The sequence below is a fragment of the Microcaecilia unicolor genome, chromosome 2, assembly GCF_901765095.1.
Source record: "Microcaecilia unicolor chromosome 2, aMicUni1.1, whole genome shotgun sequence".
In the NCBI taxonomy this organism is placed as follows: domain Eukaryota; kingdom Metazoa; phylum Chordata; class Amphibia; order Gymnophiona; family Siphonopidae; genus Microcaecilia; species Microcaecilia unicolor.
In genome coordinates this window covers 653,644,129-653,657,172 of record NC_044032.1, presented here as the reverse complement: position 1 = coordinate 653,657,172, position 13,044 = coordinate 653,644,129, and the positions used below count along the sequence as shown (strand labels likewise).

The following is a 13,044-nucleotide window of genomic DNA, read 5'->3' as shown; positions in this document are numbered from 1 at the left end:
CGTTTCCCCTCTTTCTCTGCCATCCTCCCATCTATTTTCCCTCTTTCTCTCGCCATCCTTCCATTTTCCCTCTTTCTCCCATCCTGCCATCTGTTTTCCCTCTTTCTCTGCCATCATTCCATCTGTTTTCCCTCTTTCCCCATCCTTCCATCCATTTTCCCCTCTTTCCCATCCTTCCATCTGTTTTCCTTCTCTCTGCCATCCTTCCATCTGTTTTCCCTCTCTCTCCCCATCCTTCCATCCGTTTTCCCTCTTTCTCTGCCATCCTCCCATCTGTATTCCCTCTTTCTCTCCCCATCCTTCTGTTTTCCCTCTTTCTCTGCCATCCTCCCATCTGTTTTCCCTCTTTCTCTCCCCATCCTTCCATTTTCCCTCTTTCTCCCCATCCTGCCATCCATTTTCCCTCTCCCATTCAGGCCCACCAGCCCCAACTCCCATTGCCGGCCACTGCTGCTTTTCCTGATGAGCAGCAGGGCCGGCGCTACAAAAAGAAGAAGCGCTCAGCTGACTGAGCTGAGCGCCAACGCGTCGCTAACCCCCGACGAGAAAAAATGTTTTAAAAAAAACGCGGCACTGCAGGCAGCCTCGAAGCATTGGCTGCTGGCTCTGCAGGCTCCTTCCGTCTCTTACGTCACTGCCCCTGCTTCGCTACAGGGCAGTGATGTAAGAGACGGGAGGAGCCTGCACAGAGCCAGCAGCCAATGCTTCGAGGCTGCCTGCAGTGCCGCATTTCTTTAAAAACATTTTTTCCTCTTCCTTAGCGACGCGTTGGCGCTCAGCTCAGTCAGCTGAGCACTTCTTCTTTTTGTAGCGCCGGCCACTGCTGCTCATCAGGAAAAGCAGCAGTGGCCGGCAATGGGAGCTGGCGCTGGGCGGGCCTGGACTGAAATTGGGTGGGCCTGGGCCCACCCAGGCCCACCCGTAGCTACGCCCCTGGTTCAGTGGCGTAGGAAGGGGGGGGGGCGGGAGGGGCAGTCCGCCCCGTGTGCACGTGCTCAGGGAGGGGGGTGCCGGCCCCACTGGTTCCCTGCTCTCTCTGCCCCAGAACAGGTTACTTCAAACCTGATGTGCTGGTCCCTCCAGACTCTCTTTCCTCCAAGCACTCCATTAACTCTGCTTCTCTGCTAGGCTGTTGGTTTGAGACCTCCTCCCCCTCCCAGGTGGAAGGAATCTTGTACTGATTTCTAACCCAAGGGAACTGAGCTTTGTCATCCTTGCTCCCCCTTCTGGCTCTCGTCTGTCATAGCAGCTGCTCTTTCCAGTCCTTTTCCCCCTCCCTTCCACGTGGGGGCCATACCGGGTTTTGGGACCTACCACCCCGATCCCTTCTCTCAGGGCCTTGTGGGGAATGTTGTCTGGCCCCATACCTCCTCCTGACCTGCTTAGACCCTCCAACCTCCTTACAATATGAAGAAGAAAACTTCACCCTCAGGGTGAAGGATCTCCAAAAGCAGGACCTTTAGGCGCTACGCACCAGTGTAGCTAATTCCTCCATTTGGGAAAGTGGAATCTGAATTGTCGGACAGAAGGATTGTCCTGTTGCTCTGTTACTCAAAACAGAGTAACAGAACACGAAGAAACTGTTGAAAGTGTTTTGTTTGATTGTTGCTCTCAGGGAAGGTCAAAGTGGGAGAGTTCCTTAAAAAGAAAAGGATTGGGTGGGACCTGCCTCCCTTTGTTTCACTACTACTACTTATCATTTCTATAGTGCTACCGGACGTACGCAGCACTTCACACTTGAACATGGAGAGACAGTCCCTGCTCAATAGAGCTTACAATCTAATTATGACAGACAGACAGGACAAGTAAGGGATAAGGGTTAGGACAGACAGGACATATCAGGGATAGGGGACAGTTGAAGGTTTAGGAGTTAAAAGCAGCATCGAAGAGATGGGTTTTTACTACTATTACTACTACTATTTAACATTTCTAAAGCGCTACCAGGGTTACGCAGCGCTGTACAATCTAACAAAGAAGGACAGTCCCTGCTTAAAGGAGCTTACAATCTAAAGGACAAAAAAGTGCAGTCAATCAAGTTGGGGGCAGTCTAGATTTCCTGGATAGAAGTACAATGGTTAGGTGCCGAAAACGACATTGAAGAGGTGGGCTTTGAGCAAGGATTTGAAGATGGGCAGGGAGGGGGCTTGGCGTATGGGCTCAGGGAGTTTATTCCAAGCATAGGGTGAGGTGAGGTGAGGCACAAAGGGCGGAGCCTGGAGTTGGCGGTGGTGGAGAAGGGTACTGAGGAGGGATTTGTCCTGTGAGCGGAGGTTACGGGTAGAAGCATAAGGGGAGATGAGGGTAGAGAGGTAATGAGGGGCTGCAGATTGAGTGCATTTGTAGGTTAGTAGGAGAAGCTTGAACTGTATGCGGTACCTGATCAGAAGCCAGTGAAGTGACTTGAGGAGAGGGGTGATATGAGCATATTGGTCTAGGCGGAAGATAAGACGGGCAGCAGAGTTCTGAACGGATTGAAGGTGGGATAGATGGTTAAGTGGGAGGCCAGTGAGGAGTTGGTTGCAGTAGTCAAAGCGAGAGGTGATGAGAGAGTGGATGAGAGTTCGGCTGGTGTGCTCGGAGAGGAAGGGGCGAATTTTGCTGATGTTATAGAGAAAGAAGCGACAGGTCTTGGCTGTCTGCTGGATATGGGCAGAGAAGGAGAGGGAGGAGTCGAAGATGGCTCCGAGGTTGCGGGCAGATGAGATGGGGAGGATGAGGGTGTTGTCGACTGAAGTTCTACCGCCTTCCCGTCTACGGAAAAGGTTCGTTTGCGGATTAATACCTTTCAAATATTTGAACCTCTGTATCATATCACCCTACTACTACTACTACTACTATTTAGCATTTCTATAGCGCTACAAGGCATACGCAGCGCTGTACAAACATAGAAGAAAGACAGTCCCTGCTCAAAGAGCTTACAATCTAATAGACAAAAAATAAATAAAGTAAGCAAATCAAATCAATTAATGTGAACGGGAAGGAAGAGAGGAGGGTAGGTGGAGGCGAGTGGTTACAAGTGGTTACGAGTCAAAAGCAATGTTAAAGAGGTGGGTTTTCAGTCTAGATTTAAAGGTGGCCAAGGATGGGGCAAGACGTAGGGGCTCAGGAAGTTTATTCCAGGCGTAGGGTGCAGCGAGACAGAAGGCGCGAAGTCTGGAGTTGGCAGTAGTGGAGAAGGGAACAGATAAGAAGGATTTATCCATGGAGCGGAGTGCACGGGAAGGGGTGTAGGGAAGGACGAGTGTGGAGAGATACTGGGGAGCAGCAGAGTGAGTACATTTATAGGTTAGTAGAAGAAGTTTGAACAGGATGCGAAAACGGATAGGGAGCCAGTGAAGGGTCTTGAGGAGAGGGGTAGTATGAGTAAAGCGACCCTGGCGGAAGATGAGACGGGCAGCAGAGTTTTGAACTGACTGGAGAGGGGAGAGGTGACTAAGTGGGAGGCCAGCAAGAAGCAGATTGCAGTAGTCTAAACGAGAGGTGACAAGGGTGTGGATGAGGGTTTTGGTAGAGTGCTCGGAAAGAAAGGGGCGGATTTTACGGATGTTGTAAAGAAAGAAACGACAGGTCTTGGTGGTCTGCTGGATATGAGCAGAGAAGGAGAGAGAAGAGTCAAAGATGACCCCAAGGTTTCGAGCTGAGGAGACAGGGAGAATGAGAGAGCCATCAACAGAAATAGAAAACGGGGGGAGCGGGGAGGTGGGTTTGGGGGGGAAAATGAGAAGCTCGGTTTTGGTCATATTTAATTTCAGGTGGCGTTGAGACATCCAGGCAGCAATGTCAGACAAGCACGCTGAAACTTTGGTTTGGATGCAAGGTGAGATATCAGGGGTAGAAAGGTAGATTTGGGAGTCATCAGCATAGAGGTGGTAGGAAAAGCCATGGGATGAGATTAATGAACCAAGGGAAGAAGTGTAGATAGAAAAGAGGAGGGGACCAAGAACAGAACCCTGGGGTACGCCGACAGGCAGAGGGATAGAAGTAGAAGAGGATCCACCAGAGTGAACACTAAAGGTGCGGAGGGAGAGGTAGGAAGAGAACCAGGAAAGGACAGAGCCCTGGAATCCAAGTGAGGACAGGGTATCGAGAAGTATGCTGTGATCGACAGTGTCAAAAGCAGCGGAAAGATCAAGAAGAATGAGGATGGAGTATTGACCTCTGGATTTAGCCAGTAATAGGTCATTGGAGACTTTAGTAAGCGCAGTTTCGGTTGAGTGGAGAGGGCGAAAACCAGATTGTAATGGGTCAAGAATAGCATGTGAGGAGAGAAAATCAAGGCAGCGGCGGTGAACAGCACGCTCAAGTAATTTGGAGAGAAAAGGAAGGAGGGAGATGGGTCGGTAATTAGAGGGACAAGTAGGGTCAAGTGAAGGCTTCTTAAGGAGAGGTGTGACCACAGCATGTTTAAAGGCAGCAGGGACAGTCGCAGTGGAAAGTGAGAGGTTGAGAATGTGACAGATAAAAGGAATAAGAGTAGGAGAGATGGCATTAAGAAGGTGGGTGGGAATGGGATCAGAGGAACAGGTGGTATATTTTGAGGAAGAAAGGAGAAGTGTAGTTTCCTCAATAGTAACTTCAGGAAAGGAGGAAAGGGAATGAGGGGAAGGAGAGAGAGGGGAACGGACTAGTGGAGGGAGAGCTAGTGAGGTAGAGAAAGCAAGGTTTATCTTTTGAACCTTGTTGTGAAAGAATTCAGCAAGGATCTGAGGAGATAGTGAAGGGGGAGTTGGGGGAGGGGGCACCTTGAGGAGAGAGTTCAATGTGGTGAAGAGAAGTCGAGGATTAGAGCCAAGAGAGTTGGTCAGTTGGATATAATAATCCTGTTTGGCACGTAAAAGAGCAGATTGGAAGGAGGTCAGCATGAACTTAAAGTGTAAGAAATCAGCAAGGGCCCGAGATTTCCGCCAGAGGCGTTCGGCGGAGCGGGTACAGGAACGTAGGTAGCGGATATTAGAAGTCAGCCAAGGTTGGGGTTTTGTACGCCTTACAGGGCGGGTCATCAAAGGTGCAAGAGTGTCTAAGGCAGAGGATAGAGTATTGTTGTAAGAAGAAACAGCCTCGTTGACAGACGTGGATGGTGCCACAGTAGAGAGGAGGTTTGAAACATGGGAGGATAGAGATGAAGGGTCAATGTCGTGAAGATTCCTAGATAAATTAGATAGGATAGGACGGGACTGGGAGGGAGGAGATTTAAGTGTGAAAGTTATAAGATGGTGATCAGAGAGGGGAAGATCGGAGGCAAGGAAACTAGAGGGTGAACAGTTGGAGGAGAAGATGAGATCTAGACAGTGACCATTTTGATGAGTGGGGGAGGTGGAGCATAGTTGGAGATTAAAGGACGACGTTAAAGCGAGTAACTTGGAAATATAAGAGTTGGAAGGATCATTAGCAGGAATATTAAAGTCACCAAGGATGAGAGAGGGGGAGGAAGGATCATGGAAGAAGGCAAGCCAGGCATCAAAGTCACTGAGAAAGGATGAAAGGGACTTATCAGGGGGACGATAAATGACCGCTATTCGAAGAGGCAGAGGAGAGAAAAGGCGGATAGAGTGGACTTCAAAGGAGGAAAAACAGTGAGATTGAGGTGGAAGAAGGGGTTGAAATCTGGAGGAGGGAGAGAGAAGTAGTCCAACACCGCCCCCACGGCCAGCAGGGCGAGGAGTATGTGAAAATAGATAACCGCCATGGCACAGGGCTGCGACTGAAGCAGAGTCATCAGGGCAGAGCCAGGTTTCTGTTATGGCGAGCAGATGGAGGTGACGCGAGATAAAGAGATCCTGGATATAGGGGAGTTTGTTACAGATAGAGCGGGCATTCCATAGGGCGCAAGAGAAGGGCAGAGAAGAGGAGGGGAGTAGAGGAATAGAGATGAGGTTAGAGAGGTCACGGTGAGATCTGTAGAGTTTGGATAATAGTTGGTGAGGAAGGCCAGGATTGGGATTGATGTCACCAGCTGAGAGTAAGAGAAGGAGTAAAAGAGAGCGGAGGAGAGTAGGAGAGGTGTGGCCACGAAGGCGTCGAAGGCGAGAGGTATTTAGGTGGAATGGGGAAGGCAAAATGGAGGGAAGAAAGAGACGGAGATTAAAGCCAAAAAGGAGGAAGAGGGTAGGAGAGAAGGTGAGGTGATGAAGTCAATGGATGGGAAGTGAGTTCCTGTAGCGGAGAGAGGTAGGGGGTGAGGGAAAAGATTAGGAAGGGACAGAGCTAGGAAGAGAATGTGAATAGGGGCCATAAACGATTAAGGTACCTTAGCAACTGGAAAAAGATTAGATACAAAGAGAATAATGCCAAAAAGCCAAAAAGCACCTGGGAACTCTGGGCACTTGGAGAGAAGGCCCTGGGAAGGTCGGGGTGGAACTGGAGTCACCCCGGATACAGCTGTGAGGAAATGCAGAAGGGCTGCAAGTCCTCCACAGCACCTGGTGGGAGCGCTGGGCACCTAGAGCGGAGGCCCTGAGTGGATCGGGGTGGACCTGGGTGTCACCCCGGAGAAGGCTGTAAGGATATGCAGATGAGCTGTTTCTCCTTTCCTCCAAGGTAAGAACATAAGAACATAAGCACCACCATACTGGGAAAAGACCAAGGGTCCATCAAGCCCAGCATCCTGTCCCTGACAGCGGCCAATCCAGGCCCCAAGAACCCAGCAAAACCCTTAAAAAAAATTAATTTTTAATAATGTTCAATGGACTTTTCCCTCAGGAATCTGTCCAAATCCCCTTTAAACTCCGAAAGGCCAGTTTCTGTCACTATATTTTTGGGCACTTGGGGTGCAGAAAACCAAAAGAGAGATACCGAATAGAAGGGGAGAAATTAGTAAGCTTGAGGTAGGAGAGAGACCTTGGGGTGTTGGTGTCTGAGGATCTGAAGGTGAAGAAACAATGTGATAAGCCATGGCCAGAAGGATGCTAGGCTACATAGAGAGGGGTATAACCAGCAGAAGAATGGAGGTATTGATGCCCCTCTACAAGTCGTTGGTGAGGCCCCACTTGGAGTATTGCGTTCAGTTTTGGAGGCCGTATTTTGCTAAAGATGTAAAAAGACCGGAAGCAGTGCAAAGAAAAGCTACAAAAATGGTATGGGATTTGCGTTACAAACCATTCGAGAGACTTGCTGAACTGAACATGTATACCTTGGAAGAAAGGAAAAACAGGGGTGACATGATACAGATGTTCAAATATTTGAAAGGTATTAATCCGCAAATGACTCTATTCCGGAGACAGGAAGGCGGTAGAACTAGAGGACATGAATTGAGGTTGAAGGGGGGGGGGGGGGGCCACTCAGGACTAATGTCAAGTATTTTTTTCACAGAAAGGGTGGTGGATGCATGGAATGCCCTCCCACAGGCGGTGGTGGAGATGAAAACAGTAATGGAATTCAAACATAAGTGGGATAAACACAAAGGAATCATGTTTAGAAGGAATGGTTCCGTGGAATCTTAGTGGGGATTGGGTGGTGACACCAGTAATTGGAAACAAAACGGGAGCTGGGCAGACTTCTACAATCTATGCCCTGATCTTGACAGAATAAAGAGGGATGGGCTGGAGTGTAAATTTTAAGGGGCTTCGATGTTGGCTTTAGAACTTAGTACAAGAACAGTGCTGAGCAGACTTCTACGGTCTGTGCCCTGAGAAAGGCAAGGACAAATCAAACCAGTGGCGTAGCCAAGGGTGGGCCTGGGTGGGCCCAGGCCCACCCACTTTGGGCTCAGGCCCAACCAGTAGCAGCACACCTATGATGTGGCTGGAAGGGATCCCCAAGCCCCACCAGCTGAAAACTCCCAACAGCTGTCCCTCCTACGTACCTTGTAAACAGCAGCGAGAAGCAACTGATACATACTGCTTGCACCGGCCCCACAGCCTTCTCTCTGATGTATTCCCACCTATGTGGAAACAGGAAGTTGCATCAGGGAAGGCTGTGGGGCCAACACGAGCAGTGTGTATTAGTTGCTTCTCACTGCCAGTGAAAATCAATTTAAAAGGTATGCGGGGGAGGGGGGATGTTTGAGAGACCATAAGGCATGCAAGAGAGCGAGAGAGAGAGAGAGAGAGAGAAAATCACTTGTGAGACAGGGCAGAGTTCTTCTGCCCACCCATCTTGGGCCCAGGCCCACCCAAAATTGGGTGTCTGGCTACGCCCCTGAATCAAACTCAGGTCTACATATAAAGTATCACATACCATGTAAATGAGTTTATCTTGTTGGGCAGACTGGATGGACCGTTCAGGTCTTTATCTGCCGTCATTTACTATGTTACTGTATGTTAGTATTATTTCTTATGTGTCTCCCACAATGTACAACAATCAATATTAGAGTAGTGCATTAAAATAAAAAAAGAATACAGAGGAAAAAACCCCCCATCAATTTCTACAACAATAAAATCAGGTAGAAACTGTCATAAATTACTGCTGTAAAGATCTTTCTATACTGAAATTTCTGATTAACAAAGAAAACCAACAAAATACGTCAAAGAAGAAAAGCAAAATACACTACAAAACAAATCAGTGACAATTTGGGGATTAATATCTGTTAGCTTGTGTAATCACACTTCATCACATCACAGAAACATACACACAATATAGGCAGTTGTTCCAAAAACTCCAGAACCAAAAAAAAAAAAAAAATCCAAAATCAGTGACTTCTAACTCCATGTAATAACAAGAAACAAAAGGTGGAGGCCACGTAAAAAAAAAAAAAAAAATTCAAAAAACAAGATGAAATTAAAATTATACCAAAAGGCCTCAATCACATTTAAGTACAGATATACCAAAGGAATAACAAAAACTGCAAAAGGATTTTTAAAAAATACAAGACTAGTAGCAAGACCTACTACAATATTGCAGAAAATTTACAGGCCCAATCTCTGCAACACAAAGGGGAGAGTTAGCTTGATTCACTTCTAAAGACAAAAAGAGATTAACCTTAATAGCTCCTCTACTGTGGTACACTGATTCAGCTCTTACTTTACACACAGAAGGTTGTGAGTTCAAACCCAATAAAGCTTACTTTCATTTCTAACTGGTAAGAAAAGACAAAAATCAATACTAGTAGACTTTTTTTTTTTCTCCACTCCACTAACCATTGCCCATCTTTTTAAAAGCCATGCCTACCGAAGATGTAGGCTGTCTTGTTTCAGCCCAAAAGGCCAGTGCGTCACCTGAACCCCATGCCACCAGTGACCCTAGCGTTTGGAAGCTCCGGGCCCTGCATCACACCACAAGCTATACACCAAGGCTAAGAGGAACAAAGAAGATTGTCCCTTCACCTACGGCCAAACCACCCAGAATGCGCCTGATCCCGTCTGATCTCAGAAGCTAACCTGGGTCGGGCCTGGCAAGTACTTGGTCGGGAGACCGCCTGGGAATACCAGGTGCTGTAGGCTTTTTGTCTTGGCAGCAGGTGGCGATCTTTTCTTTTCACTAACCATTGCCCATCTTTTTAAAAGCCATGCCTACCGAAGATGTAGGCTGTCTTGTTGTCTTGTTTCAGCCCAAAAGACCAGTGCGTCACCTGAACCCCATGCCACCAGTGACCCTAGCGTTTGGAAGCTCCGGGCCCTGCATCACACCACAAGCTATACACCAAGGCTAAGAGGAACAAAGAAGATTGTCCCTTTGCCTACGGCCAAACCACCCAGAATGCGCCTGATCCCGTCTGATCTCAGAAGCTAACCTGGGTCGGGCCTGGCAAGTACTTGGTCGGGAGACCGCCTGGGAATACCAGGTGCTGTAGGCTTTTTGTCTTGGCAGCAGGTGGCGATCTTTTCTTTTCACTAACCATTGCCCATCTTTTTAAAAGCCATGCCTACCGAAGATGTAGGCTGTCTTGTTGTCTTGTTTCAGCCCAAAAGGCCAGTGCGTCACCTGAACCCCATGCCACCAGTGACCCTAGCGTTTGGAAGCTCCGGGCCCTGCATCACACCACAAGCTATACACCAAGGCTAAGAGGAACAAAGAAGATTGTCCCTTTGCCTACGGCCAAACCACCCAGAATGCGCCTGATCCCGTCTGATCTCAGAAGCTAACCTGGGTCGGGCCTGGCAAGTACTTGGTTGGGAGACCGCCTGGGAATACCACGTGCTGTAGGCTTTTTGTCTTGGCAGCAGGTGGCGATCTTTTCTTTTCACTAACCATTGCCCATCTTTTTAAAAGCCATGCCTACCGAAGATGTAGGCTGTCTTGTTTCAGCCCAAAAGGCCAGTGCGTCACCTGAACCCCATGCCACCAGTGACCCTAGCGTTTGGAAGCTCCGGGCCCTGCATCACACCACAAGCTATACACCAAGGCTAAGAGGAACAAAGAAGATTGTCCCTTCACCTACGGCCAAACCACCCAGAATGCGCCTGATCCCGTCTGATCTCAGAAGCTAACCTGGGTCGGGCCTGGCAAGTACTTGGTCGGGAGACCGCCTGGGAATACCAGGTGCTGTAGGCTTTTTGTCTTGGCAGCAGGTGGCGATCTTTTCTTTTCACTAACCATTGCCCATCTTTTTAAAAGCCATGCCTACCGAAGATGTAGGCTGTCTTGTTTCAGCCCAAAAGGCCAGTGCGTCACCTGAACCCCATGCCACCAGTGACCCTAGCGTTTGGAAGCTCCGGGCCCTGCATCACACCACAAGCTATACACCAAGGCTAAGAGGAACAAAGAAGATTGTCCCTTCGCCTACGGCCAAACCACCCAGAATGCGCCTGATCCCGTCTGATCTCAGAAGCTAACCTGGGTCGGGCCTGGCAAGTACTTGGTCAGGAGACCGCCTGGGAATACCAGGTGCTGTAGGCTTTTTGTCTTGGCAGCAGGTGGCGATCTTTTCTTTTCACTAACCATTGCCCATCTTTTTAAAAGCCATGCCTACCGAAGATGTAGGCTGTCTTGTTGTCTTGTTTCAGCCCAAAAGGCCAGTGCGTCACCTGAACCCCATGCCACCAGTGACCCTAGCGTTTGGAAGCTCCGGGCCCTGCATCACACCACAAGCTATACACCAAGGCTAAGAGGAACAAAGAAGATTGTCCCTTTGCCTACGGCCAAACCACCCAGAATGCGCCTGATCCCGTCTGATCTCAGAAGCTAACCTGGGTCGGGCCTGGCAAGTACTTGGTCGGGAGACCGCCTGGGAATACCAGGTGCTGTAGGCTTTTTGTCTTGGCAGCAGGTGGCGATCTTTTCTTTTCACTAACCATTGCCCATCTTTTTAAAAGCCATGCCTACCGAAGATGTAGGCTGTCTTGTTGTCTTGTTTCAGCCCAAAAGGCCAGTGCGTCACCTGAACCCCATGCCACCAGTGACCCTAGCGTTTGGAAGCTCCGGGCCCTGCATCACACCACAAGCTATACACCAAGGCTAAGAGGAACAAAGAAGATTGTCCCTTCACCTACGGCCAAACCACCCAGAATGCGCCTGATCCCGTCTGATCTCAGAAGCTAACCTGGGTCGGGCCTGGCAAGTACTTGGTCGGGAGACCGCCTGGGAATACCAGGTGCTGTAGGCTTTTTGTCTTGGCAGCAGGTGGCGATCTTTTCTTTTCACTAACCATTGCCCATCTTTTTAAAAGCCATGCCTACCGAAGATGTAGGCTGTCTTGTTGTCTTGTTTCAGCCCAAAAGACCAGTGCGTCACCTGAACCCCATGCCACCAGTGACCCTAGCGTTTGGAAGCTCCGGGCCCTGCATCACACCACAAGCTATACACCAAGGCTAAGAGGAACAAAGAAGATTGTCCCTTCGCCTACGGCCAAACCACCCAGAATGCGCCTGATCCCGTCTGATCTCAGAAGCTAACCTGGGTCGGGCCTGGCAAGTACTTGGTCGGGAGACCGCCTGGGAATACCAGGTGCTGTAGGCTTTTTGTCTTGGCAGCAGGTGGCGATCTTTTCTTTTCACTAACCATTGCCCATCTTTTTAAAAGCCATGCCTACCGAAGATGTAGGCTGTCTTGTTGTCTTGTTTCAGCCCAAAAGGCCAGTGCGTCACCTGAACCCCATGCCACCAGTGACCCTAGCGTTTGGAAGCTCCGGGCCCTGCATCACACCACAAGCTATACACCAAGGCTAAGAGGAACAAAGAAGATTGTCCCTTTGCCTACGGCCAAACCACCCAGAATGCGCCTGATCCCGTCTGATCTCAGAAGCTAACCTGGGTCGGGCCTGGCAAGTACTTGGTCGGGAGACCGCCTGGGAATACCACGTGCTGTAGGCTTTTTGTCTTGGCAGCAGGTGGCGATCTTTTCTTTTCACTAACCATTGCCCATCTTTTTAAAAGCCATGCCTACCGAAGATGTAGGCTGTCTTGTTTCAGCCCAAAAGGCCAGTGCGTCACCTGAACCCCATGCCACCAGTGACCCTAGCGTTTGGAAGCTCCGGGCCCTGCATCACACCACAAGCTATACACCAAGGCTAAGAGGAACAAAGAAGATTGTCCCTTCACCTACGGCCAAACCACCCAGAATGCGCCTGATCCCGTCTGATCTCAGAAGCTAACCTGGGTCGGGCCTGGCAAGTACTTGGTCGGGAGACCGCCTGGGAATACCAGGTGCTGTAGGCTTTTTGTCTTGGCAGCAGGTGGCGATCTTTTCTTTTCACTAACCATTGCCCATCTTTTTAAAAGCCATGCCTACCGAAGATGTAGGCTGTCTTGTTTCAGCCCAAAAGGCCAGTGCGTCACCTGAACCCCATGCCACCAGTGACCCTAGCGTTTGGAAGCTCCGGGCCCTGCATCACACCACAAGCTATACACCAAGGCTAAGAGGAACAAAGAAGATTGTCCCTTTGCCTACGGCCAAACCACCCAGAATGCGCCTGATCCCGTCTGATCTCAGAAGCTAACCTGGGTCGGGCCTGGCAAGTACTTGGTCAGGAGACCGCCTGGGAATACCAGGTGCTGTAGGCTTTTTGTCTTGGCAGCAGGTGGCGATCTTTTCTTTTCACTAACCATTGCCCATCTTTTTAAAAGCCATGCCTACCGAAGATGTAGGCTGTCTTGTTGTCTTGTTTCAGCCCAAAAGGCCAGTGCGTCACCTGAACCCCATGCCACCAGTGACCCTAGCGTTTGGAAGCTC

General features: G+C 49.4%; 11 non-coding genes across 11 annotated transcripts; all 11 read left to right on the top strand.

Moving 5' to 3' along the window:
- The first annotated feature begins 9,258 nt into the window (after positions 1–9,258).
- Positions 9,259–9,377, top strand: LOC115463825. Its single transcript, XR_003941107.1, has one exon. It is a non-coding gene; the product is annotated as a 5S ribosomal RNA (ribosomal RNA).
- A 234-nt stretch (positions 9,378–9,611) lies between these two features.
- Positions 9,612–9,730, top strand: LOC115463954. Its single transcript, XR_003941209.1, has one exon. It is a non-coding gene; the product is annotated as a 5S ribosomal RNA (ribosomal RNA).
- A 234-nt stretch (positions 9,731–9,964) lies between these two features.
- LOC115463959 lies at positions 9,965–10,083 on the top strand. Its single transcript, XR_003941212.1, has one exon. It is a non-coding gene; the product is annotated as a 5S ribosomal RNA (ribosomal RNA).
- A 226-nt stretch (positions 10,084–10,309) lies between these two features.
- On the top strand, positions 10,310–10,428 carry LOC115463814. The gene has a single exon (XR_003941097.1). It is a non-coding gene; the product is annotated as a 5S ribosomal RNA (ribosomal RNA).
- A 226-nt stretch (positions 10,429–10,654) lies between these two features.
- On the top strand, positions 10,655–10,773 carry LOC115463847. The gene has a single exon (XR_003941128.1). It is a non-coding gene; the product is annotated as a 5S ribosomal RNA (ribosomal RNA).
- A 234-nt stretch (positions 10,774–11,007) lies between these two features.
- On the top strand, positions 11,008–11,126 carry LOC115463907. Its single transcript, XR_003941168.1, has one exon. It is a non-coding gene; the product is annotated as a 5S ribosomal RNA (ribosomal RNA).
- A 234-nt stretch (positions 11,127–11,360) lies between these two features.
- On the top strand, positions 11,361–11,479 carry LOC115463802. The gene has a single exon (XR_003941086.1). It is a non-coding gene; the product is annotated as a 5S ribosomal RNA (ribosomal RNA).
- A 234-nt stretch (positions 11,480–11,713) lies between these two features.
- Positions 11,714–11,832, top strand: LOC115463797. The gene has a single exon (XR_003941082.1). It is a non-coding gene; the product is annotated as a 5S ribosomal RNA (ribosomal RNA).
- A 234-nt stretch (positions 11,833–12,066) lies between these two features.
- On the top strand, positions 12,067–12,185 carry LOC115463858. The gene has a single exon (XR_003941139.1). It is a non-coding gene; the product is annotated as a 5S ribosomal RNA (ribosomal RNA).
- Positions 12,186–12,411: 226 nt separating this feature from the next.
- Positions 12,412–12,530, top strand: LOC115463969. Its single transcript, XR_003941221.1, has one exon. It is a non-coding gene; the product is annotated as a 5S ribosomal RNA (ribosomal RNA).
- Positions 12,531–12,756: 226 nt separating this feature from the next.
- LOC115463836 lies at positions 12,757–12,875 on the top strand. The gene has a single exon (XR_003941117.1). It is a non-coding gene; the product is annotated as a 5S ribosomal RNA (ribosomal RNA).
- Positions 12,876–13,044: the final 169 nt, after the last annotated feature.